This window comes from Chiroxiphia lanceolata, chromosome 2 (assembly GCF_009829145.1).
Source record: "Chiroxiphia lanceolata isolate bChiLan1 chromosome 2, bChiLan1.pri, whole genome shotgun sequence".
NCBI classification, from domain to species: Eukaryota; Metazoa; Chordata; class Aves; order Passeriformes; family Pipridae; genus Chiroxiphia; species Chiroxiphia lanceolata.
The window spans coordinates 34,843,321-34,866,184 of NC_045638.1; the positions used below are offsets into that span (position 1 = coordinate 34,843,321).

The 22,864-nt window shown below is 39.6% G+C and overlaps 1 long non-coding RNA gene across 1 annotated transcript; it reads right to left on the minus strand.

Moving 5' to 3' along the window:
* Window positions 1–1,910: 1,910 nt before the first annotated feature.
* LOC116783468 lies at window positions 1,911–22,706 on the minus strand. Its single transcript, XR_004355699.1, has 3 exons — window positions 22,596–22,706; window positions 5,705–5,710; window positions 1,911–1,922 (listed from the first exon to the last, which is right to left on the minus strand). It is a non-coding gene; the product is annotated as an uncharacterized LOC116783468 (long non-coding RNA).
* Between the last annotated feature and the right edge of the window lie 158 nt (window positions 22,707–22,864).

The window sequence follows — 22,864 nt, forward strand, 5'->3', positions numbered from 1 at the left end:
AATGAATTATGCCATAAAATCTGTGCTCTTCCCATTTGAACTCTGGATTGCCATTAGTGATGATTTGTGCCAGATATCATTAAAATTATGCATAAAAAATATAAACTATCTGCAAAGCATTCAGAAGCTTACAGTTCCAGACCATTTTTTTGGTCGTCCAAGCTTTCTGTGTTTTTCATGTATAGAAAAAAATCCTTGTCTTGGCTCATTGAAGCTACTTTGAGGATTTTTTTCCCAATTTATTTGCCTTTTCTTCAAAAATGGGCAAGTTATTTAGGAGCTCATGTCTTATTTAAAAACCAAGTGAATTTGGTGCCCAAGCTCTTTAGCAAATCTTGGCCTGAGAGCAACTGAGTTAAGTGCACTTGAAATATGTGACTATTACTGGAAGTGGGAATAGCCAGTACTTCAGAACACTTGTCGATAAGTTTTATTTCTATGACGTATTTAATTCAGTAGAAATGTGACTGCTAGACTTGATTTTAACCAGCTATCTTGTAGGCAGATAGTATACAAATTTCTCTACACAAGATCTACTAATGTATCTTAGTTTGAATTTGTAAATCTGCCAAGTTTCACTCATTCGGAGAGAAGCTTCCTCATTTGGGATTAATTTTAAGACTCTCTTACAAAGTGTCTCAACTTGTGATGAAACATTTTGCTGTATGTGAATGAGATGTATAAAGTCTCATTCTAAAGGCCAAATTCATCTCTGGTGTACCTTCTGGGGAATTCCCATGATGCTTTGAAATCTTCCTCATTCAGATGATCACAGCTCAAGGACTCTGAACACTCCTTCAGTTTGATCCCTGTGCATTTTGCACAGAGTGCCAGTCATACAGTAGTTTTCTGAAATGTTCATATGGAGTGAGAGATGAGGTAGTCACAGATCATTTTCATTTTAGCCTAAGCCAGGATGAAAACTCTACTGATGAAGTGAATTTGACATACAGCTTAGCTATTCATACATAAGAATAATATACATTTTACAACATATATAAACACATAAAAATAGTAAAACTTCCCATTTTTCTTTGTTCCTTTCTCCAAAATAAACATATTAAGAAAGTAGCTAGTGAAAGGAGCTGCTGCTGATGTAAAGCCTTTATATATATAACTAAGACATCCACCTGCCTTTTTGAACACAATAAATGACCAGCAACAAAACCAAACAGAAAACAAAAATCAAAAAACAAGCCCCAAACAGATCATGTTTGCTGATAATATTATTCAAGACTAAGGATTCCTTTTGTCTTCTGTGTGATACTAAAACACTCTCAGGCTGATAAAATCAACAAGGACAGGGCAATTGCCATTGCTCATTTTATGACCTGGGGCATTGCTCCAGTACCTCAGACTTCCTTGGCACCATTAGTCCCTAGACTGCTTCTGCTGATCTTAAAGAGGCTTTTGTTGGTAATCAGCACAGACTCTGGAATCCCAGGACACTGCTGCTAGTTATGCTGAGCTAAAATCATAAGGAGTGCAAGCAATAACAAGCACCAAGGCCTGTGCTGACCCTTAGCAGCTGTTTATATCCAATCATAACTGAGCAAATGACTTTCCAAACGAAAAGGCATGTTTTTGGAACTGATAATAAATCAATCTTTAAAGAATGAGAAATAATTATTAGTTTTATTCTCTGCTAGGTTGTAAAAAAACCAAATAAGAACCCCTGCCTTAGAGCCAGACGGCTTTCACATATATAGAGAGATTTAAAGGGGTTGCACATCAAAAGGGGGCATTTTTAATAGTGCTCACATGACAGGCAAACACTACTGCATTTCTGAAAGTGATACACTCCAGCTTAATGAAAGGTAACTTTCAGAAAACCAACTAAATTGCCACCAAATCTCTGGCAATTAGTAAAAATAAAACTTCTAAGTTCTTAATGGGGCAAAGGAATAATAAATAACATAATTCTGATAGTGTGAATTTCAGTGTCAGGGACAACGTGGTAAAGCTGTTCTTACTTCAAAAAGTTTGAAGATAATTAATAACAGAAGAGATTTTTATAGCTGCAGGCAAGAGAAGGTAACAGTGCTCTGCATGAAGGGAGAGAGGACGCGCTGCTTCAGTGCCAAAAACCCTGTGCTGTCCTACTCCTGGCTCCTTCCAGAAGCCTTGGTGGGAAGTTGGTGCCCGTGCCTGGCCCAGCAGCATGGCTTCTAACAGGCTCCAATCCTCCTTTCCCAGCTGATGCTTCACGGGTGATTCTAGTGGGTGAGGAAGTGGGTGGACAGTCACCTGTGACCCCTTGATCACAGTAACCCTTTCCCGCCAAGACTCTACATTCAGTATTTGCAGAAGTAGCTACTTCTCTTTCTCTTCCCATGCACCAGCTTTGTAAATTAATGGAGCTTATGAGGAACATAAGAGTGAAGGCAGGATTCATGTGTTTGAATTAGTTGTTTATGTCTGTGCTGGCCAGTTTTTCTGAGAACAGTTTGTCTCAGCCTGAAGAAGATGATCTGTTCAAATGAGCTACAAAATGGAAGTACAGTCCTTTTGCTGACCTTGAAGGGAACTGATGGTACCTATTCCAGGCATAGAGATCTGTATGGCAGACATCTTGAGCTTAGGTGAAACAAAACCCCTCTAAGAGCCATCCTCATGTTTTCCTTTTGTTGGCTATGAGTCCTGGGTCAAGAAAAGGTTGGGAATATTAGACCAAGATGAGTAATATCAAGTTTGTAGCCACGGTGTTGTTTTGAACTTTTGCAGACAACTACCACACCCCTCTGATGTTTTCTTCATAACATACCAACTGCTGAGAGATTGGCACAACATTGTAACATTAATAGAAGAAATCTGGTTTGAATTCCCTTAAAGTCAATGTTCTTGTAAATCTAATAAGTACTTGGATATTGATGTGCTAGTCCCCATCTGCAGAATTTAAAAATCTGAAATTCATTTAAGTCTTATAATTAATAAACAAAAGTCCTCAGACTAAAAATGTGAAAGACATCACTAGTTACACTATATTTTTATGGTGCTATTCCTAAAAGGATATTAAAGTGCTTCAAAAGTGGCCAGATCCCTTATTATAATGTTGTAAGAGGAATGTTTTTTATCACCATTCTACAGAGAAACCAAAGAAATTAGTGATACAGGCCAAACCTTGAAATGCTTGGATATTTGCTGTATTCCCATGCTCATTGTAGGACATGAAAAGATGAGAGAGACACCACAGCAGTGGTGCAGGTAGAGCAACCTAGTCTGTGGGTCCAATGCCAGGAACAAGCACGTGTGACCTGTGCTTGTAGCTGAAGTCCAAGTGTGCAAAAGGTGCTTCAGGAATGCATTAGCAGGTGCTTTCAGGGAGTCATTTAGCAAAGCAGCCCTGAAATGTATGCTTGCCTTAATAGGTTGGTGGAAGAGGTAAGGCAGAGGCAGGGAGCACCACTGGACACTCCAGTCACCAAGGAGAGTGGGCACATTTCCTTTCTTCCCGGCAAAATTTTCTGTGGACACTGTCAGGTGCCCAGTAATAATTAGGATATGCTAATTGGCAAATGAAGTATGCTACTGATCAGATGAAACCGATGATAATAAGATTGGCAGGGGTACAGGTACCCTGACAGTTGAGTAGCAAAAACAATAGGAAGGAGAGGGTATGGGGAGGTGCCCAGTTGACCTCTCAGAAACCCTTTGTTCCCAAAAGCAAGATTGTAATTTAGAGGTACGTATGTGGGAGGTGGTGTGCTCCTCTATGGTAACCTGAATCCCTCTCATCTGGAGTTTGTCTGTAGAATAAATGCATTGTCTCTAATGGGCATGAGCTGCCCTTATCTGCCCAGTGTGACTGGCTGGGAAAATCAGACATGTGGTAGCCATAGGAATATTTGGTATGTCAAATAAACCATTCAGGAAACACAAGGGGTCATGTGGTTTATTCTACTCATTGGTGCTATTACACATGTGCAACGGAGGGACTGATCTCTCCCAAGATAAAAAAAGTATTAATGGTCACAAATGGGTATTTTCTAAGAATGTTCCAAAATTTATTGACAGACTGGAGGCCCTTGTGGGTGGCCAAAGAAAGATTTGAGAGATACAAATAGGTAAGGCAAGTGGGAAGTACTGTGGTATTGTCATTTAACTTTGATATTACCTGTTGATATTTTCTACCTTAAAAAGCCCCAGCTCACCAAAAGAGTCTGTGAGCCCCAACAGTTTACACACCTTTGGGTGTATTAAAACAAATAAATAAGCCAACCAAACAAAAACAAACAAAACAACCCCAAAACCCCCACCCTAAACCCACAACATTTTTTCTATTTGGATATTTTTCTACATTTTGTAGAATTAGCTGCAAATTACAGGTTTACTGCTGGACCTCTGGAGTGAGGCTATTTCTTAGGATCATTGAGGATTCGGGAGGCTGCTGTTGAGGTTCTTGTTCTAAATCTCTCTTACCTCTTATGAAGGTATGTGCATATTATGCTCTACGGAATTTCTGTTCGCATCTTCTGATTTCACCTCCAGAAATTTCTATGGTCTTAGTAAAGAGTGTAATGCTTCGTTAGATCATTCAGGCCAAACATAAGAATTTTTCAAAAGTGCATTCAGGTACTCCTGTCTAATTCCACAACCAGCCAGAACCTCTATGAACTTCCCTGTTCGACTGGAGGGGTCCCCAGAGCACAGAGTCATGCTTTTCTATGTGTTCAGACCTGGTTTGATCTTTTTGGGCTCATCAGCTACTACCGTACTTTGGCTTCACCCCAACCAGCTGCCAGAAAGTGATATTTCCCCATCTCAGTTCTTCTGAGGACTCGAGCTGTTTTATAGCTACCTTACAGCTCTCTTGAAGAGAGCTTTTAGCACAGGGAGGTGGTAGCTACTGCTTTCTTTTCAAAACCAGCTGGAAGAGGAAATGGTAGGGATCTGTTTTTGAAGTAGCATTTACCTGAGAACCAACAAAATGTGACAATCCTCTTCTTTTACCTACAGGAACACCTACTTAGAAAAATAGCCCAATCACCAAATTATACAGTTTGGGAAATCAATCTTCATTCCACCTCTTGAACAAAATCATGCTGAAAGAGAAAAAGAAAATTATAAAACTGAGAGGGAATAAATCTGCACTGAAGTGTTAAAGAAATTCTATACCTTGAAAGATACTCCAGCATGTTTCAACACCCCTATGTGGACTTTACAGCAGGAACCCTCTAGCAGCTGTAGATACGCTTGTGCGTTCTTCATCCCATCATTTTAGTCAGTGCCCAAAAAATAAACACTATGATACCAAAAAAAGATCATTACTGATTTTTAATCTCAAATATTTTAGGAATGCAAGAACTGTTGCAAGTTATTGGCACTGAATTTTCCTTAGCTGTTTTTGAATCCCACCTTTTGGGATGGCCTAACATGTATCTTGCTTGCATGCTTCCCGCTGGGATTTGTATCAGGTTTTAAACTGTCCCTGGTGAGGACCGTGGATTGCTAATTGTCTGTGAAGTTCTTACTGTGTGAAGTTTCTGCCAGAATTGTTTCTATCTAAATAAGATTATCCAAGGATGGGTGCTGAATTCAGTTACTGAATCCTGAAGGAGGAGCTGCTAACATTACTTCTTTCCAGCTGAGAAGCTGGAGACTCTTGTAAGATGTATAGGATTGTTCATGGTCCAGGGGACAGTGACAGCTTCAATGGGATAAGCAGGTTTTAGACTGGTGAAGTAGTACTGGGATTGCAGAACACGTCTTTCTACTTCCATTTTTCAACATGATTTTGGTTCACCTACCAATGTTTCTCCTTTTGTTTTTCCTCTATTTCACTTGTGGAAATTGAGCAGCTGGAAAACTACTTTCTTTATGCTTCCAGTGGATGACCAAAAGTGAGGTTCTAGGTGAAGTAAATATAAAAATTCAGTGGCTTAGTTTTAATGAAAATATTAAAAATTAAAATATGTATCCATATCAGTAGGACCTTGATTTTGAATAGGGTGTGTTTTTTGAGGGAGTTGAGTTATATTGAATAGTTTAAGCAGGAGTGGATGTTACGACAATGTTGTAACAATGCATTTGGCTGGCACATGTTGGGTATGGGCTCACCATCAGTGTGTGACAGCGCTGAACGGTGTGATTAGGTGGCTTTGGAGGGGAAAAGAAGAGGCTGAGCACTCCACGGTAATGTTCTCATCCCAGGACCAAGCCCAGGCTGCCCACCCATGGATGATGTCACTGTCTTTTGTGACAAAACTGGCACCAGAAACAGTTCTGTAAGCTGCAACTTTCTTTCTTCAGACACTGAGCCTCCCTGTTACCTTTGGCGCAGTAGGGCTTACAAATATGGACATGGAGGTGGACCAAAGGAGGCTAAACAACTTTTAGGGAGTCAACGGCAAAGTGAAAAAGAGTATAATTTACACAGGCTTCTTTACATTATGTTGAGAGTCTTTGTTCCTATCCCCATTATATCTAGGTGTTAAACACTGTTCTCTGCTGCATTCAGCTATGATCTTTTTCTTGTAAAGAAATAAACTATGTGAACAAGGTTGAAGACAAATTTTAAAATTTTAAACGCTGTCCTTCTTCTCAAATCTAAATCTCATGTTAGTTGTTTACATACATAATTTAATAACTTGCATATATTTTTTAATATGTTATTCTGACAGTAGAAAGTGAAATCAGATTTAGGAAAAATATTCTGGTACATGGAATCTCAAAATACACATTTGCATTGGTAAGGTACTAGTGTATATTTTGTAGGGCTTATATTGCTACTCATTGTGGTTAGTGGTTAGTATGACTATCATGTTTTTGGAGTATTACGTATCTGAGAAAATGTAATTTTTTTCTATTCCTTTTAAAATCAAATTACAATGTGACATTCAATAAAATATCTTTTGTGCAGCTAATAAAAATGAGATCCCATCTCACTGCTTTGACAAATAAACCACACAAGTCAAAATACTGCCTCTGATACAGTTTATAGCTTAAGCTTTCATGTCAGCCTTTCCTATAAAAAAGACCCATTATTTATTAATAGCCTTCTATGTCTTAAAAGTTTCTTTTTCTTGTGCGGAGAAAAAATCATTTGCCTTTTAATGGGGTGTCAGATTTGTTTTCCAAACCTTCTAAAAGGTTATCGTTGTTACATATGGACAAGTGCTTTTTTCGGAATCAATGTAAACTCTGTTACCAGGGTAATTTACTGCAGTCCCCTGGTAGCTGTACGGAAAACTTAATTTCACCGTTTTGCAAAGTGGAGGGGTGGGACTCTTTCCTTGTGGTTAACTATTTTCACATGAAGTGAAAAGAAAATGCATGCTTCTAGCACATACTAAATAACTGATGGGTTCTTACCCCCTGTTTGAGTTCAGGGCACACTGGCAGTCTGGTAGGGTTCATGGCATAGAAGGATGACTGACTGAATTAGATATACCATAAAACCTTTTAGCAATTAACCCCCAACTAACCAAAAGATTTAGGCTAATACTAACAGTGGATAATAAAAGCTAGTTAAATTTCCATCCATTACCCACACACATACACACACAAATATCTGAGCCACATTTTTTATGACAGAGAAGTCTGTACAGAGGGAAGAATATTCTATGAAGGATCCAGAGGTGTCAGGTTTGAGTCTGTCTTGCAGTTTGAGTTGAGAAATGACATGAGACACAAGCAAATATCAAATTCAGGCTTGTGCATTTAATTAGAGCTTGCATTAGCAGCTGCCTTTTTCAGGCAATAATACCAGTATTTTTTCTCTAATAAACACTACTTAAAAAAACCTCCAAAACCAGAAACCACTAGGAACTACTTATGACCTAAACAACATTTTTAGATTAAATTAGTTACTTTTTACTTGTAATTTCTATTAACTTGTTTAACTGCCTAAAATATTTGGGGATGCTACCTACATCTGCACAGAGAAGAGTGGGTTTCACAAAACAGACATCAGCTCTTCAAATGTGACATTTCATAATTTTTCCATGCACATTGGTGGATGTTCAACAGGCTGAAGACAGTTCACCACATCTGTGCTGTGCTTAAGAGGTGATCTCTGCTGGTGATCTCTGCTACTGGACTGAGGCACAGATGGCTCTCGACTTACCAAATTTTGAAACTTGCACTTGTTTTGCACAGGGGAGTGACATGCAGTGCAAAGCTCCTTCTGGATCTCAGCAAGAAAGATCTGTCAACAATTGGCATAATAAAAGATACGGTTTTATAAGGTAGAATAAAAAAGGGAATACAGATAATGGATAAATCTTATGTCACTTCAGATGTGGGGAACCCCATATTGATGCAGCATTGACAGACCTCATATGGATTTTCCCATGGCATGTTGCACAGATGCCGTCCATGGACTAGCATGATAATTCAAAGACTTCTATCCATCAATTAAATTTTGGAACAACCTTCAATAGGTTGAGTTGGGAAAAAAATCCTAAACTATGATCTATGAGTTTTAATTAAGAGTATGACAGACCTTGGTAAATTCGTGGATGAGATTATGTAGCATCCATTGCCTGAATTCAGTGACCCACTGCGTCTTATGGCAGGTATTTTATGAAGAATTCTACCATAGGAAGTTTTTAGTAAGGTGTCATTTTTATACTAAAGAAAGGTTTTGTCAGACTGTCCTGGATCATTTTCAAATACTGACACTGGGATCCAACATCATCAATGCTTGTCTGGCTGTGTTCTCAGGAGGAATACCACCCACACAGATGCTAAGAGCTACTGAGAAACCTGCTGACGTTCACTTTTTAGCAGGCTCGGTCTCCTTCTCTTCTCCCTCAGAAAATCCTAAATGTAAGGTGAATTTATGTGCATAATGACTTTGGAGTTTTGATTTCCAAGACCGGGAACATGTTTCTGGGATTATTTTTGCCCTACCATCTTCAAACCCATGCTTTTGGGAGACATTTTACAGATTATTTATTAGTGCCATTGACAGGAGAAGGAAAGGACATGCCATGTGTCAGTCATTAAGCTCCTCTCTGGAAGCTTGAATTCTGGTCACTGTTTCTTTCACAATATACGAGTCTATATGGCATACTGCATAGTAGAGGTATTCAGTGCAGTTAAAACTAATCTTGGTGTTAGTGAATCAGTGTAGACATCGTAGGGCAAAGCTTGAGCTATGTACATTCACAGATAAACTTCTACTTCATCTAGCTCATGTAGAGACCACTTGGATGTTTGTACCTTGCATTATAAGCTGAGTTTATAGTCAGAAAAACCTGTGACTGTGCTGATAAAGCACTAGGTCTCAGAGTATGAAGCTGTATTATAGTCAAGAAGCAGAATTTTGTCATATGGAGGCTGTCTGACTCTGGATCGCTGTTGTTGAAGTAGCAAGGTAACGATGCAGCAGCGTGTCCTTCAGTCATTGGACAAAAACCCCAGAATCAGTACAGACCTTGGGTCTTCCTTGTGGTAGGTATCCAAAGTGCATAAGACCCTGGCATAAAATAAAAACAGATCAAATCTATTTTCACATGCTATCATTGCACCATCCAGCTACAACATGAACATGTTCATAGTTTCATTCCCAGAATAATTTTGTAAGTTATTTGTTGTTGAAGTCTGGATTTATTGCTCTTCCTCACCTTAATGTGAGCTAATGTGTGACTGTAGCGAGCCCAGAAAATAAAAAATATTTGAACATTCACCGGTTTATTCTTCTTCTCATGATTCAGGCACCACTGCAAAACTAAAGGCCACCATTGAACAGAGGTGCTAAAGGGTAAGTCTTTCTCCAGACCAGAGCTATCACACAGGTACTCCTGTCCTGCACAGGAGCTGTGAGGTGCTGAACTATGCTCAGATCACACACAGACCCTGTGTGTTGGCTCAACTAGTTAGGACTAATGATAGAGTAGGACATCCTATATGTTGATGGCAATTTTCAGATAACTTAGCCTCTGAATTGAAATTATTTTCCAGTAAATATTAGCAAACAGACTTTTTACAAAACTGAATAATTTGTTCAAAAAGTGTAGGTTTTCTGATGGCGGCAAAAGATGAGTTCCCAGCTGAGATGGCACTTCCTGACAAATACCATATTACTCTGCCAAAGCAGAGGGCTTGTCTGTGATACTGTTGTCATAATTAATACAGTGAACCCCATTTTTTTTCTTTAGAAACTCTTCGTCTTTAGAAATTATCCTTAAAATTCTAAATATTACTACTACTTCTTTTGTCACACTGTGGCAGTCATACAACATGAAACATTTTTGCTCAGACTATTAGAATTTGGCAAAGTTACAACATCTGAAAGTGAGGTCTCATAATGGGAAGTATTAAATAACTATAAATCACTGAGCAGCTCTACCTACATAAGCTCAGAAATACAGTTGTAAAAGCAGAAAAGCTCTCCTGAAATATAACACTAGGTTTCCATGTGATTGTACTTTTTATCTGAGCTTACACTGGGGCAATGAAGTCATTGGAAGGTCAAGTGACCTACCCAAGATCACTGACTGGTAGTCAGTGACCTAGACACCATCACAGCCTGTGGAAGTTCCTGGCTCTGAGAGAAGTACAAGGTAAGTGACACTAAGGTACATCTTTTCTCAGTTTCCATTATGTTTCTAATCTCTCTTCACTACAGTAATGAATGATAATGAGTTGCAATCTTTTCTCTAGGTTACTCTTGCTGCTGCATCGGTGACACTTACTGTTACAATAAAGATATAAGTGGAGAAAAAAATTGTGCTAGGTGATATTAGGAATAAGCAAACCTAAATAACTTAGAAAAAGAACAGTGGTTGCAATAACTTCTTAGAAAGGACAGTCTTACTCAATGTGTCCGTGTCAGACAGGTCACCCTCTCCTTCATCCGGAATTGAAAATACTGTGAAAAAAATTGACATGATTCAGTAACTTCTACTTTATATAAGCAAGTCTTATTAATGAAAGGATAGAGACATGTACATAGTTGACCTGATGATATTTACTATGCAAAATCACAAACTCAGTTAACCCAGTACTGAGGATCAAGCTCTTGTTATGCAGTTGCACTTAGGTGCTGGTGAATATTAAGCATTTCGGACTCATAGAAAACCAATTTTCAAGGTTGTTCAGTGGTCATAACTCAGGTCCCTTTTTTTTGAAAGAGCTCAGCACTCAGCAAAACTTCTTCAAAAGGCAATAGACTTTCAACCCTGCTATGCACTCAGTGGCTCCCACTGGTCAGACTGTGCTCTTGGAGGCTGTTGGCTGCTGCATCCTTTATCAAAGCCTGAGTGTGCACACTATACACTTTGCCTGAGAATAAAGGGAGTGAGGAGGAAGCAGGAAAGAACATTCAGCTGTCCTGTTTCTTTTTCTTCCTCTCCATCTTTCTCTTAGCCCCTACCTCTTTTTCCACTGATACAGTACTTGCATCTCCAGCACAGTTCCAACCAGAAAGAAATAGCAACTCTGAGCCAGAGCTGGAAAATACCATGGCAGAAGAGTGTGGGTAAGGGACAGTTTTGGGGAGACATGGACAAAACCTCAGCAGTCAGCAATGTTGAGCCCCCTTGGTGCTAGTCTGGAAACATGTCCCATCCATGTGTTCTCGTAACAGTATTTTAGCCATAGTGGCAGCTGGTGAAAATTCAATAGCAATGGAATCCTTTGTGCATTTTAGCATGAGAATGTCCCATATGTTTCATGCTATCCCTTTGCATAAGATGCTATCTTATGCAATGTTCATGATCTTGCTTCTGTGTGTGTGTGCAGGCAGTTCACTATAATTAGTTTATACTACATTAGAATATTTTTTTTCCATCTCCAGGTTATGATTTCCATTGTCATCATTCCTTTAATATCTTATTTTTTGTAATTCATCTATTGGTTTCCTTTCTATGTAAAATTAGCATTAGATTCCTACAAGGGCACAAATGCAAAACCACTCACAAGCATAACAAGCCCTGTAAGGACTCATGAGTCTAATTGCTTAGAAGTCCTGGGTGTAAAGGAAAAAGGTATCTAAAAGGTCGTATGGTAGGGGAACCTGCACTGTCTGTAAACCTTGGAAACCCCATAATATATGAAGTGTGTGATGAGGTAAGGTGCAACTTGAGTTGCTCATGTTTATGTGACTCCTCCCATCTACAGTGTCACTAAACTCATCTTCTTCCTAAAAAAACAACTAACTTGCAGCTCTAGCAAACATTTTACCATGACTTTGGTTCAACTGTTGTGATGGTTCCTTCTGTGAATTGCCTTTTCTGCTGGATAAGGGGAGATATACTAAAACAATATTTGTTATATTTAGCTACTCATTTCCCAGGTCTCATTTGAGAACATCAGTCAGAAAGCCTATTATCTGTTTGAAAGACCCATTTATTACAGTCACTATTTTTCTCCTACTCTTTGGGTTAATAAAAAAAGTTTGAAATATATCTAAGATTTTAAACCTTTAATTTGATAAAGTCTGTGTTATGAAGTAGGATTTTTCAGTGGCTCATTAAAGTAATTAAAGTTAACACTTCTAGTTTAAAGCATGCTAAAAGCTTTGAAATACCCATTCTCTCTCTGTCCATTCACATGTTATATAAAGCTTTACCTCTTATGAAATACCTTATAAAATCTCTGTGGATGGTTTTGGTGGTTTCCATCATATTAGGGAGAGTCCTACCAAAGTGGCCATGCTGGTGAATCATGACCCTTGAAAGAGAGCCACAGTGAGAGTAGAATTGCTATTTTCCACACTTGAAATGCTTACTGCATCTGTTCTGTGGTGGTATACCAAGTTTTTAAAACCTAAGAGAAAGGGATTGTGAAGGTTCTTCTTTTTTGAAGGACAGTTTCTGCTCTTACCATAGTAAGCAGCAAGCAGAACTATCTAAATAATTCATTAGCTGAATTTTTATTGTTTCTCTGAATAATCTGTATAGCAACTTTTGATTTTCTTGAAGAGGTTTGTTATTCTAAGTAGTTTAATGCTACCCTATTTCTCGTCCTACAGATTTGTTTTGAGTATTTGATGTATACAAGTAGACCTTTGCTGGTTAATTTATCAGCTGCATCACATAATATTGTCCCTGTTTCTGTATGGAATGAGCATAATTCTTCAAATTGTGTATCTACTGGGAATGCAGTGTTTCTGAATTGACAATTTGTATTCTCTGAGTATACTGTAGTATTCATTTAACATTAATTTTCCATGAATGTTTCATGTACCTTGTACTGGTTAATAACATGAAGACACTTTATGTATCCAAAACTCTTTTGTGGTGTATTGGGGGAATTTGTAAAGCTGTTTTGACTACACTTCACTAGTAGTTTGCAAACAGAATTTTTCAAGTTGCTTCCAAACTCTTCTCTCTTGAACCCTGTTCTACATCCTCCATAGGCCACCATAACGTTGCTCTCAAAAATCATATTTAAAATGTAATGTCTTCTGAAAGTTGATGCAAAAAAGGGCAAAAAACTCATATTCTTCTCTATTTCAGGAGGCATTGGCCCAGCTAGGGTCAACAATTACTTGCTTACTCTAAGAAAAATTTATGAGAAAAATAAACCATAAGCTTTTATGCAAATGCTGCTTCTGGCCCTTTCCAGGGATGACTTCTACTGCTTTTCTTCCGACATGCTGGGTATGTCCATTTAGCTTCTATATACAAATATTAGGAGCTATAAAACAAGCCAATTCCTCTGTCTATGTGTCTGATTTTAAGATCCATTCACTTATTTTCTCTCTTTCCCCCTCCCCCTCACATGGGTTTTCCCTTTCCTGTAATCATACTGGTACAAGGGCTTGAGAACCACTTCCCTCTCTGATTAAATTTAAGCAACGAGACCTGCTGGATCTTGGGCTGGCAATGCTGGAATTGGCTGTCCATCACCCTCTCTCTCCATAAGCCCTTGGTACCTGGCAAGTGCCCTGAGATACTGCACAACTATATTCTGAGGGATTGGGGCCTTTCAGGACTACCACTTTCCATAAACATATCTTTGATGGGGCTGTCATCAGCCATCTGAGACAGCCCTTCTGGGAATGCCATCAGAGCGTGGCAGTTAAGCAGCTGTACAGAGTCTTTGAAGTACCTGTGGAAGCTCAGTATGAGGAGCTGGATAATCGCAAGGCTCACAACACTTCTACGTTTTAGGTGCTTGTAAAGATAATTTCAATAGGGCTGCACATTATTCATTTATAGGGAAGTCTGGTGGCTGCAGAAATCCTAAATCACAGCATTGGCTTCCTGCTTGATGCTAATTTGGGCCCGTTCCAGCCAATGGAGTTCCTTTTCCATTGTGTCATTTAATTACACATTTACCCACACTTCTCAGCTAGTAAGAGCCTTAATATATGGCCTCTTAATCTAATACTGTTCTATTAAAAACTACACTCAGTATTTTAAAGTGTTAGACAACAGATGGAATTGACAGTTTTAATAGGTAGCAACTAACATCATCTCCCAATCTACACCTCTGTATTGGATTTCAAGCAACTGATATCACTGTGGACATGTGCAGATATGGAGCTTGCATTTAAAGGCAGAAATTCAATCAATAACCTGTCTCTCAACAAAGCTTACTAGATTATATCAGTTAGAAGTGACCATCTGGCCTAATCTTGGGAGTTCTGAGATATCATGTAGATCTTTTTCGCTAATGTCATTTTTATTTGGTTAACATTAATAAACCATAGCAAACATTGCAAATCTTGCAATCTGAAGCTGTAACTCAATTTTTGCCTTTAACATGAGACAAGTCAAACATCTGCTTCTCTAGGGGGAACGTGTGCGAGAGCCAGCAAAAGAAAGATGCAATCGCTCTGAAGATTTTACTGCCTTTCTAGGTGTTGTGAAATGATGAAAAGTGGCAGTCTTTTTTATTTACTAAAAGAAAAGTGTGTCACTAAAAGATATCCAACAACTAATGTGATTATTTCTGTGAATACAAAATATGAAGGGAAATATGTAGATAGCATTCTGGGGGTTAAAGTTTCAGAGTATTCTATGGCTGCTATAAAAGAAGAATGTACATTACATATTCATATACTAGATTTATGCTACAAATAAAGTCTAACTTTTAATCTGGTACAGTCAATATATATCACATATCTGTGATCAGTCGTTTAACGCTGTCACAGCCAGAATGCATAAACTCCGAAAAGGCTTTTTTAATACCAGAGTTAAGAACATTCTTTTCCATTTCTTTGCTACATTAAATTTAATTTCAAATTCTATTTTGTGTTTGGCTGAGTACCAGCACCATTAGAAGTTCAGAAATGTTCTGTTCACAAAAAAGAAAAATAAACATCAGTGTCCCAGGTCTAATTATAACTTTGTACTTGTAAGTGGCACAATAGTGATTCAATTATGTAAATTATTGTCATTGGATTTTGATCTTGCAAAATAAAAAGCAGGACTGATTCCTAAATGGATCTGATGAAATCAACCCCCTTGAAATTCTGGAGATTCTTCTTTTTGGCTTTGTTCCATTGCTGATAAATTGAAATTTTTAAAATTTCAAACGATGGAGTGCATCATGAATACCTATAGGTAGGGAGGTGACATTGCTAAAAAGAAACAATGTCAGAAGAAACTGAAAGAAAAAAAAAGAATATTTTGGAACTTCATTGAAGTAGTACCTCTTATTAGTACCTCTAATGGGGTCTTGCTTTAGGGTGCTTGGGACCCAGAAATCAAAGACATGTATCCTTCTCTGGACATTGGTACTCAGAACTGTAAAAAGCTGGTCAAGCCATTTCAGCCTAGTGTGCCCTCATTTCTCCTTCTAAAAATGATGAGAATGATTGTTACCCGCCTTTATTTTTGGAAACTAAGTTTTATCATTTAATGCCTTCTAAAGATCCAGGCTGTTTTGCTGTTATGAAGTATTTCACTCACAAAATGGAACTAGCTGACTCTGAGAACAAAAAAAATCCTACCTTGCCTCCCTTAAAGCAAAATCTGGAACACAGGCAAACCCCTTAAATTCCTAAAATAATAGAAAAAGGTAGAATGTCAGTAGTGTTATTGTAAAAAGATTTGAAAACCAGGGTGAAAATAGAATCTGGAAAAACTGCAAAATCAGGGAATAGTACCCCCGACAAGTTAAATACTTTTTTTTGGAAAAACAAAATTTTGGTAAAGATTGTCCTTGAAATATCTTGGATGTGATTTTTTTTGGGAAATAATATTTTATTTTTGTGGTTTACTTTCCTCTTTTTTGGTGAAAGCTGAGAATCTGCAGTGGATTTCAGTTCCTGATTTTTTTTTTTTTGGTCAGCCTTCTTATTCAAGTACGTAAAAAATATTGTTTCTTTCAAAATATATCACAGGCGATGCTAACAGTTTCAGCCAGATCTAACAAGGGAATGGAATTTTGCATAGCAAAGAGAGTCTTAAGATGTCTTCTTTTTCTTTTATTGTTACCTGTGAATCCAGCAGAATCCTGAAACTGGCACTGGTCAGCTGTCCTCTTGAGTGAAGATGAAATTTTTGCCATGTTTGTTTACAAGAAAACAACTGAATACTTTTGCAGGAAGAAACCCCTACATTTATCCATTGCTAGTAGTTCATTGACCAGCAGTAGAACACAGCCAATGGCTTCTTCCATGCTAGCAGGCTATGCACATATAGTCCTTTTTTAAACTCTCTGTTTCTCACTGTAGTTAATAAATAAGGATGCGGATGAGAGATTCATAGTTAATTTTCAGTAGCTAGCACAGCATGTCTCAGCCTATAAAGTTCTGGAAGTCTCAGTCTGTGAATTCCTTGATACTGACAAGCCAAACAGCTTAGAAATTATAATTATAAGTTACAAGTGTCTTAAGGGTTGTTCTTCTGACATAAAACTAATTTCATGTTTTTATTCATAATGTGAAATAGATGAGAGGATGGGACCTTATTTAGATTGAGCTCCCAGAGATATCACAGGCTCTGTGTCCTGATTATAATGGGAAAAGATCACTTACTTCATTCCTTGTAGCTGGTTGATTCTTTCTTTGTGCCTTTTTTTTTTTTTTCACAATCAGGCTAACAAAAAAGTGAGATTTCTTCCACTTTTCAGCCCAGCTTTTTTCATAGGCAGATATCTACTGGTGACTGTTGTTTTTTTCCTTAATGGTAGTCATACTAGGGCATATCAGGTTCTCTCCTTGTGAACTGGTTCCAGCTTGACACCTCCTTTTGCATGAGTGATGTACACCTGTACTATTTTCTTTGGCCAAGTAACTTCATGAATAGAGAAGTGAGAAGGTGAGACCTGGAAGGAGCCATGGAAAATGCAGCCTCAGAGGGAGAGGACAGTCCCTGTCACCATTTCCCTGGAAGAAAGCATGGTATTCCGAAGACAACAACTCACTGCCCAAAACTACTCCAGGTCTTCAAAGGCTGGGGGTGTCTGAGGGGCATCCTGCGGGTGTTCTGGCATCCCCAGTCTCATTAAAGCTGTGTCACCAAAGCCAACACCAGTCCCATTTTGGCATACATGCTGGGATTGGCAGTTGCTGGGAGGCCTGGGGTGAACAAAAGCACAAACATGGGGACAAAGTTGATTCCTTCCACAAACCTCTATATAATCAATATAGAGGGAGGAAGGCAGGCCAATGTCTATAAGATAGTAGTGAGAGAGAGAATGGGTTTCCATTTGCTGACTGAGGTCTGCCAAAGTCTTCCCTCCCTGCTTCAGGAAACAGATTTGGCTCATGTTCACTGCTGCTGATTAGGAATTACTCTGCTGCAGTAGTTGAGTCGTTCTGGCCTTCAAGTGCTTAAATGAGCTGCAGTAGTTCCAATCTTAATTTTGCATGTGTAATCGAGGATTTGCATTACTTAAAAATCCAATAATTCCCACATGGATGTGCAATGTCAGCATCAACAAATTCAGATATTGAACAGGTAGTATAACTTTAGCTAGGATAAGTGAAGTTCCTTACATCCGTCTCAGAAAACTCCATGGTTTTATATCTACTGGACTTAGTCAGATCCTTCTTCAGAGAGGTTTGAAGTGGAAGCTATCTCAGAAGGATGTTGTGAGGTTATGCAGAGAGAAAATTAGAAGGGCCAAACGTCAACCAGAACTTAATCTGGCTACTGCTGTAAAAGACAAAAAAAATATTTTTTACAAATAATGTAACAAAAGGATGGCTAAGGAAACTCTCCATCTTTTATTGGGTCCAGGGGAAAACATAGAAACAAAGGACAAGGAAAAGGCTGAGGTACTTAATGCCTTCTCTGCCCCAGTCTTTTATAGTTGTCCAAGTTGTTGTCTAGGTATCCAGCTCCCTGAGCTGGAAGATAGGGACAGGGAGCAGAATGAAGACCCCATATTTCAGGGCAAAACAGTCAGCAACCTGTTGTGCCATTTAGACACACACAAGTCTGTGTGGCTGGATGAGATCCACCCGAGGGTACTGAGAGAGCTGATGGAAATGCTCACTGAGATACTTTCTATCATCTACCCACAGTCCTATCTTATTGGGGAAGTCCCAGTTATCTGGAAGTCGGCAAATGCCCATCTACAGGAAGGGTTGTAAGAAGGATTTGAGGAACTACAGCACTGTCAGTCTGACCTTACTGCTGGGGAAGGTCATGGAGCAGACCAACTTAAGTGCCATCACATGGCACGTGCAGGACAACCAAGGGATCAGGTCCAGCCAGCATGGGTTTATGAAAGGCGGGTCCTCCTTGACCAACCTGATCACATTCTGTGATAGGTAGACTCTCTTAGTGGATGAGGGAAAGGTTGTGGACGTGGTTTACCTGGACTTTAATAAACCTTTGACACCATTTCCCACAGCATTCTCCTGGGGAAACTGGCTGCTCATGGCTTGGATGAGTGCATAGTTCCCTGGGTAAAAAACTGGCTGGATGGCTGGGTTCAGAGTGTGTTGGTGGAGTTATATCCAGGTGGTGGCCAGTCACAGGTGGTGTTCCTCAGGGCTCAGTATTGGGGCCAGCCCCGTTTAATATCTTTCTTGATGATCTTGGCCAGGTGATTGAATTCACCCTCAGTTAGTTTGCAAATGGCCCCATGTTGAGTGTTGGTCTGCTGGAGGGTAGGAAATCTCTGCAGAGGCATCTAGACAGGCTGGATTGATGGGCTGCAGCCAATGGTATGAGGTTCATTAAAGTGAAGTGCCATGTCCTGCACTGCAGTCATGACAACACCATGCGTCTCTACATGAGCCAGCAGTGTGCCCAGGTGGCCAAGAAGGCCAATGGCATCCTGGTCTGTATCAAAACTAGTGTGGCCAGCAGGATCAGGGGAGCAATTGTCCCTCTGTACTCAGCACTGGTGAGGCCACACTTTAAATCCTGTGTTCAGTTTTGGACCCCTCACTACAAGAAAGACATTGAGGTGCTGGAGTGTGTCCAGAGAAGGGCAATGGAGATGGTGAAGGGTCAGGAGAACAAGTCTAATGAGGAGTGGCTAAGGGAGCTGGGGTTGTTTAGCCTGAAGAACTTGGGGAGAACTTGTTCTCTACAACTACTTGAAAGAAAATTGTAGTGAAGTGGGGTTTGATCTTTTCTCCCAAGTAGCAGGTTTAGGTCAGATATCAGGAAAAAAGTTTTTCACCAAAATGTTTGTTGAGAGAAGTGGTAGAATCACCATCCCTGGAGGTGTTTAAAAGCTATGTAGATATGGCACTTTGGGACATAGTTTATTGGTGGACTCAACAGTGCTGTATCAATGGTTGGAACTGATGACTTTAGACACCTTTTCCAGCCTTGAAAATTCTACAACTCTATGATTCTAGTTTTAACTATCTAAAAGTGAGGTGCCAAGTCTAATCAGGTTGTAAACTGGAATGATTTTGTTGTGACTTGGTCTTTCTGTAGAAAAAACATTAAATCTCTTATTCTATTCTGAAAGAACCATAAATTAAGTGAAAAATAATGTGTTTTGACAATTTTCTTTTAGGTTTTCAGAAACAGTTCTTTACTAAAGAAGGAGACTAACATAATTGCCAAAGTCTTCTTGTGTCAGCAAATGTCTAAGAACTGAAAGATCATGGAGAAAATATTTTCTTTTCCTCCACTCTTCCACAAATGTAGTTTCAGAAAGTCAGGATTGCAACATACGAGCAGCAAAGAAGAGATTCAATATATGCATTGGCTTTCTCATGCTGTGAGAGGCTAGTGGGAAATTTTTCATAGTCAGTTGTCACATTTCTGCAGCCTTAATTTGCTTGAAAAATAGGAATCCTTTCTTTTTTTTGTCTTTCAGCATGGAATAAGAAGTTTAAAGAACCTCATCATGGTTTCAACATTCATCCAAGATTAATTTAAAGAGGACTTCTGGACATGGATTTTTCTGACATAAGGTCTCCACCACAGAAAGATACAGAATTTTACAAAGTTATTTGCAATATTTACTTGCATGTGATAATGAACCAAGGCATGGCTGAACTGCATGCTACTTTCTATTTCTGTTACTGACTTCCTGTGCAGGCTTGAGCAATTTGCTTCAGCTCTTTGGCTACAGTCGTGGAGTAGACCACAGGACTCCATCCCAAACTCAGCTTACACCTCCCGTGTGAATGCAGACCTGTGTAGAGGTCTATGCTAGATCTCAATCCAAATCCATTATATGACTGTAAGAGAGAGAGTGAAACTTAAGGTTCACTGTTTTGGAGACTGGGTGGGATACTGGGTGGCCTGAGCTTTGCTAGGCCACCTTCTGCAGGTGTCCCGAAGTTAGCAACAGACATGCACAGAGATGAGCCAGGATTTCAGTTTCGAGTCAGTACAGTGTTAATGTGAAGTTTCACTTTCTGATACCTTGTCTGCGTTCACCTCTTTGGACAAGAGATACTTGGGAAACAGGAGCCTCTTTCGATGTCCTTTTATGTTTTCTATTATTATTATTATTACTACTATTATTATTACTGTTATTACATCACAATAAATTATGATCAGTAATAATAAATTTGCTTTACCACACCACTAAAAGTTGTTAGTTATCTTGGGTAGTCTTTTTCTGAGTTATCTTTCACTTTCTTTTTCATTTTGGTCAGGTTTTTATTGTCCTTGTGAGACTTGGATTAGACTGTGATGCATGGCTTGCTGGGCTAAGGCAGATTGTGGATGATAAATAGCAAAGAAAAACAACCTACAGTTGCTGGAAAATGCACTACAACCTCTGTGTTTGCAAAGACAAAATCTTAGAAGGTCAACTGATAGAAAGGCTTTCAAGATATTCAGAAGATAGATTTCTGTAAGGGAAATGCAAAGCAACTACAGGATATGTTTGAAAGGTGAGATTTGGTTAGTTCATAGAATCACAGAATATGCTGAGCTGGAAGGGACCCACAAGGATCATTGAGTCCAACTCCTGGCCCTGCACAGGACACCCTAAGAATCACACCATGTGCCTGAGAGCGTTGCATAAATTCTTCTTGAACTCAGACAGACTTCATGCTGTGACCACCTCCTTGGGGAGTCTGTTTCAATACCCAACCACTCTGGATGAAAAATCTTTTCCTGATATTCAACCTATACTGCTCCTGACATAGGTTCATGTTGTTTCCTTGAGTCCTGTCGCTGGTCATGAGAGGGAAGAGATGCGTACCCACCCTTCTACTTCCCCTCATAAAGTTCCTGAAGACTGCAATGAGGTCTCTTGTCAGTCTCCTCTTCTCCGGGCAGAACAAACCAAGTGTCCTCAGCTGCTCCTCATAAGGTTTCTCCTCCAGACCCTTCATCATCCTCATAGCCCTCATTTGGATGGTCTCCCATAGCTTAATGTCTTTTTTATATTGTGGTGCACAGTCTGCACACAATATTCAAGGTGAGGCCACACCAGTGCAGAGTAGATTGGGACAATCACAGAATCACAGAATATGCTGAGTTGGAAGGGACTCGCAAGGACCATAGAGTCCAACCCTTATCCCTGCACAGAATCACCCCCAAGAGTCACACCATGCGCCTGAGAGTATTGTCCAAACACTTGAACTGTATCACCTCCCTTGAACTGACTGGCGATGCTTTGCCTGATGCACTCCCAGACATGGTTGGCCCTCCTGGCTGCCAGGGCACTGCTGACTCATATTCAACTTGCCATCAACCAGGGCCTCCACCCAGGTCCCTGTCTACAGCACTGCTTTCCAGCCTCTCCTTCCCTAGTCTATACACACAACCAGGGTTGCCCCATCCCTGGTGCAGAATCCAGCACTTGCCATTGGTAAACATCATAGAACTGGTGATTGTCCATCTCTCTAATTTGTCAAGGTCTCTCTGCAGGGCCTCCCTGCCCTTGAGGGACTTGAGAGCTCCTCCCAGTTTAATGTCATCAGCAAACTTACTTAGTTCTAGTCCTGCATCAAAGTCATTAATGAAGATGTTGAAGGGCACAGGGCCTAAGATGTTCCCTGTGGAACCCCACTGATGATAGGTCGCCAGTCTGATGTTACTCCATTCACTATAACTCTTTGTGCCTGACCTGTGGGCCAAGTGCTCACCCATCAAGTAACATGGTTATCCAGCAGTGTGCTGGACATTTTGTCCAGAATGATACTGTGAGAGACAATATCAAAAGCTTTGCTGAAATCCAAAAAGATTACACCTGCTGGTTTTCCTAAATCAATTAGGTGGGTTACCCTGTTGTAAAAGGAAATGAGATTTGTCAAGTAGGACTTCACTCCTCACAAAGCTGTGCTGGTAGTGACAGATGACTGAGTTGTCCACCAGGTGTTTTTCAACACTTCCCAGAATAACCTTCTCCATAACTTTACCAGGCACTGAAGTGAGACTGACAGGCCTGTAGTTTCCAGGGTCCTGCTTCTTGCCCTTCTTGAAAATTGGAATGATGTTTTCCAGCTTCCAGTCAGCTGGGACCTCTCTGGATTCCTAAGACTGCTCAAAAATCATTGAGAGAAGTTTTGTGATTACATCAGCCAGGTCCTTGAGGATTCTTGGATGAATCCCATCAGGCTCCATAGATTTGTTTGGATCCA